Source organism: Sinocyclocheilus rhinocerous, unplaced genomic scaffold, assembly GCF_001515625.1.
Source record: "Sinocyclocheilus rhinocerous isolate Xijiao unplaced genomic scaffold, SAMN03320098_v1.1 scaffold591, whole genome shotgun sequence".
Classification (NCBI taxonomy): Eukaryota; Metazoa; Chordata; class Actinopteri; order Cypriniformes; family Cyprinidae; genus Sinocyclocheilus; species Sinocyclocheilus rhinocerous.
Window position 1 is genome coordinate 2,987,082 of NW_015641476.1, and position 5,407 is coordinate 2,992,488.

At 41.0% G+C, this 5,407-nt stretch overlaps 1 pseudogene; it reads right to left on the bottom strand.

Annotated features, from left to right (window-relative positions):
- LOC107755116 (nuclear factor of activated T-cells, cytoplasmic 3-like) overlaps positions 1-5,407 on the bottom strand; it is a 94,589-nt pseudogene that overhangs the window by 48,442 nt on the left and 40,740 nt on the right.

Sequence of the window (5,407 nt, forward strand, 5' to 3'; positions counted from 1 at the left end):
CGATCTTTTTAAAGCCTTCTTTTTATCATTTATAACTATTTATAGTGATACTCCAATCAGGATTTTTAGACATTTATTCAGGGCCTGAATTTCATTTTTGAAAATGGGGGAAATTCCCCTCTTAGGTGACTCTTGTGAGAAGAAAAGCAGCTTTCACACAGGAGTCCACTACTGATCCGTGGCTATTCACCACAAACACAACATTTATCCATTATTTTGATTTCAAATTCAAACATTGTAACTGAAAAGGCTTTTTCAGCATTGCAATTCTTTTTTTTTTTACACATTAAGACATTTGCGTATTATGAGAGAGAAAGAGAGAGCGCGCGCTGATTCACTCACGCTGTTTGTGAAATTACATCTCACACAAGGTTTTCAAATTACTCCCGCGCCGGACAGAGACTGAGATGGTGCCTCTGCATGTCGTGCCAAACCTTCTCACGGCAGCGTCATCAGCTTGAGATCATTTTTTGAGATCGGCCTTTTTAGAGACCGCTGATCAATCATTCCAAAGCGATTATCGGCCGATAGTGATCGGTAGCCGATCAATCGGAGCACCCCTATTTTCAACATTGCCCCAAATTAGCAAATTAGAATGATGAAATAAATGAACCCCAAACTTTTGAATGATAGTGTGTATATATATAATAGAACTATGATGATATGCATGTGAGCTATGCCTACTCTGCATGAGACAAAATGCAGTTTGTTTATTTCCAAAATGTTAGCATATTCTGGCAGCTTTGACAGGATGGGCCAGCTGTCAATCTGGGCCGACCAGTGGCAGCCTGACTCTTGCAAGAAAGGCAGACTATTTACACATGAATGTTTAACTAAAGTAAAACCATCATGCACATTTGATACATTTACCAGTCATAAGAGCAAGCAGGTGTGTGTCTTCATCTGAAATTTACATTTACATTTAGTCATTTAGCAGACGCTTTTATCCAAAGCGATTTACAAATGAGGACAATCAACGCGGCAGTAACGTATAGAGACCTCGGCTTGTAGCTATACTCGAATTACTATTTTGAAAATTATAACACATTAAATTACTCCGTTACTAAAAAAGTAATCAAATTACAGTAACGCGTTACTAAATAATGCGTTACTGCCCAGTTCGTTTTTTTTTTTTTTAAGAAAAGCAGCAGCAAATGAATAGAGTGCAAGTCTATTCTTTTTTTTTTTTTTTTTAAAGAATAGAATTAGAATAGAGAGTGCTAAAGTTAGGGGGTCAAATAAAGATGGAAGATTTAGGTAAAGGGGTGCCGAGCCAGTGGTGGTTTTGTAGGCAAACATCAATGCCTTGAATTTTATGCGAGCAGCTATTGGTAGCCAGTGAAAATTGATAAACAGAGGTGTGACGTGCATTCTTTTTGGCTCATTAAAAATGAATCTTGCTGCTGGGTTCTGGATTAATTGTAAAGGTTTGAAAGAACTGGCTGGAAGACTTGCCAAGAGAGCATTGCAATAGTCCAGCCTGGACAGAACAAGAGCTTGAACAAGGAGTTGTGAAGCATGTTCCGAAAGAAAGGGCCTGATCTTCTTGATGTTGAATAAAGCAAATCTGCAGGACTGGACAGTTTTAGCAATGTGGTCTGAGAAAGTCAGCTGATCATCAATCATAACTCCAAGGTTTCTGGCTGTTTTTGAAGGAGTTATGGTTGATGTGCCTAACTGGATGGTGAAATTGCGATGAAACGATGGGTTTGCTGGAACCACAAGCAGTTCTGTCTTGGCAAGGTTGCGTTGAAGGTGATGGTCCTTCATCCAGCAAGAAATGTTTATTTGTTATATTTATTTGTTAAGAAATTTGTTTGTTAGCTGGCTGCCCTAAACTAGATCCGCTATAGACTACAGCTTAATACTGTGCCAATTCACCCACCCTGCCATAGCAAACCCATCTGTTAAACCAGACAAGCTTCTAGATCTTTCTACTGCTGTTGATTGATGGAGCAGTCAGCACACACACACACACACACACACACACACACACTCACAAACAGGTCCGATGGCAGACAGCAGAGCTGTGGGCTCATATAACAGGGATCAAGTATCATGTCTGTTGTATGACGGTACGGCTGTAAAGATGTCGGCTTGTTGTGTCCCGGCCTTAGTCAACACTCCTACGTGCTCCTACGTGTTGCTTTGCTGGAAGTTTCTCGACATGTTTGTGAGGAGGAGAGCAAGTTGTGTGACTATGTGCTTATTTCTTATGCAACTTTGGAATCAAGTGTGTTTACTATACATTGTGGATTATTAATAAGGGGCCTGACTAAGTTAAAAACTGTGTTGTGTTGGTGCGGTCAATATTAGAATCATTGTGGGTAGGAAAACGTTTGTGACCCACAGCCACACGCTCTCTTTACTGATTTATGGTGAAACAGGCCAGGGTACACACATAGGCCGTCTTCATCTGACTAGCATGCACACACACACGGCCATTATCTGATGCTCTGATATGGATAGCAGACACACATTTAACTATTTCTGTTCTTCAGCTCACTCAACTGCCTCATGCTACTCTAAATATATACTGGATCTGTTCTAAAAGTAGTGAGCTAACTACCAGTACTGTAGGGCATCACTGAAATAAAGGCTTTTCATTATTTAATGCTTCACATATATTCTTCATGTTTAAAGGGATAGTTCACACAACAGTGAAAATTCTGTCATCATTTACTCACCTATATGTCATTCTCACCCTTATTTTAAACGGACTTTCTTCTGTCGTCTTGAAGAATGTTTTGTCCATGCAATCAAAGTCAATGGTCATCAAAATTGTTTCAACATTCTACAAAATATCTTCTTTTGTCTGAGTAAATGACAGAATTTTCATTTTTGGGTGAACTATCCTTTAAGACAACCTCAGAATACTTTGCAATGAGTTAAGTAAATATATATATATATAAATATATATATATATATATATATATTTATATATATATATACAGTATATCCAAAATGGATAAATAACAGACTATAGACATACTCTAATTTTTATTTCAAAAACATGAAAAAGTTTCCCTAAAAACATCTGTAGCTCTATTTAAAAGCTGACTATTTCCATAGTCAATAATGTATTAAAAAATAATTAATTATCCACATTTTCACTTCATGAGGTATGCTAATGTCAGATATTTTAAATACTGTCTTTATGTTGTATTAATGTATTAATTCAAGAGATTCAATGTGAAAATCTATCCATTAATTTTAATGTTAGGTGTGATTAATCGTGCTTAAATACAGAAATTTATTTGGACAAAATAGTATAGGATTTTAATATCTCCCATTTATTGCTTATGGGACATAAAATGAAAACAATTATTGGTATCGACCATGCCTAACTAAAAAATTGCGTCTCTTGTGCTTTAAGTACAAAGTGCTATTTGTGTGCTGCATGTGAGAGACCATCAAAAAACTAAATCAGTCACATGAGGTTCTCTGTCAGTTTGGATGCTGCCTTTGAAGGATGCTGACAATGCAGTTAATTTACTCTGGTTTTGGAATAGAGCTATTGTATATACACATGAACACTTGCAAGAAAGAAGCATTGTAGAGCTTTACTCACATGAACTCAATAATGGTTACTCTGATGTCACTTCAAAGCAGAGGAGGGAGTTTACCTGAAAACAGGTGTGTGTCCTGGTTTGGGTTTGTTCCATGTGAAGTGAGATGGGACAGAAAGAAACTGCTCTCCAGATCCATCCTTCTTTAATCCGTGCATGGCTTCCTCAGCAGGTGAGTCAAGCAAAGGAGATACATTCCCAGAGTCATCCATGATCAGGTCACCCTTTCCTGACTGGATTACTCCTGAACAGTCCTGGGATGTCTTTCTTGTCTTGGAGGGGATGTCAGCCTCAGAGGGACAACACTGGAAAGAGGACACACCCATAGACGGGCTTCCTATCCAGGTGTCTTCGGTCACGCTGCCCCTGGGCGAGGGGCCGGGCGTGGCAGTCGGGGAGTGATGGGGTGATAGAGAGCCCAGGTAGCATATATCAGCACTGGAGTGGCGTCTCTTCCCGCAGGGCGATGTTGGACGTGAAGAGGGCCGTGAGGGTGAGCGAGGGCTCAGCCAGTTCTCATCTGTGACGCTGGTACGGGGTGAGTGGCAAGGCGACTGGCGGGGTGAGAGAGAATGGCCATGCGAATGAGAAAGGGAGTGAGTGAAGGCCAAGTGATGATGATGATGATGCTGCTGTTGTTGCCACACTTCCTCATGTGGTCCAGTCTGTGGAGAGCAGCCGGGCGAGGTGAGCGGCGAGCCCAGGGTGAAACGCGCCGCTGCTTCATTTAACTCTGAATCCACGTCATCATATACATGCGAGATGGATTCGCAGGACGATGCGTCGGAGAACCAGCTACGAGAAGAAAGGCTGCTACATGGGCTCGGGCTCAAGGATGAATCTCGATACGAGTGATCTAGAGGCAGGTACAGGTGGTCTCGAGACAGAGGTCTGTCGTGGTAGTATCCATCCGGACCCTTCGCTCTCATCTCATCCTCGCTGGTCTCCATCTCCTGCTGGCAGCTTGGGGAGATGGAAGTAATCTGGATGCTGGGACATTCAAAGGCCTTTGGTGGGCCGTTCCCTCCTCCGCCCACCCCTGTGGGCGTGTATTTAGAGTCCTGGAGCTCATAGATGGGCTCATAGGCCTTGTGGTGGGCCTGCAGGGAGGGGGCTGGAGGTGGGCCTCCATGCCGCTGGAGACTGTGTGATTGGTTCATCACTAAAGGAGGTTGCCCCACATTGAGGATGTAAAATGATGTGTTTTCATCCATTTCTAGATCTAAAAAAACAAACAAACAAACAAAACATGGAGAGGATGAAACAGACAGAACAATAAGGGGGAAAAAATAAGCATTTGTACAGTGTAGCCAGTGGAGTTCTGAAATCCAATAGATTTCCATGAATGATGCAGAGCAGAAATACAGTGCCTTAACCCTTAAAGACCTAGAACATTTTTGGGGCACCTGACAGGCCTGCACTTTTCTTTGTTTTTTAAGACCTATTCTAGCAGTCAGCATCAAGTGTCATATATCATTATAAACAGGAGAACTTGAAGTTTCAGTCTAGCTAATTTAAAGTCCCAATTTTCCTTTTGTTTTCTCTAAGAATGAATGAATTTCCAGAATTTTAAGAAGAACACAAGCAACAATTGGGTGTTTTTACTGTGTACTAGACTTGTGCCGGTATTCGGTAATGCGATATATCACGGTAATGAATATGCACGATATTGTTATCATGGGCACTTCTAAATACCGTGAATAATTATATATTACAAATTATTTAGAATTTTGAATGCATTTTAAGAATACTTTTCCCATCAACTGGTCAAAATGCACAACACCGCCGTATGCTGCATGAAAGATGCGTGCGCACTCTGATGTAAACAAGCGCAGACG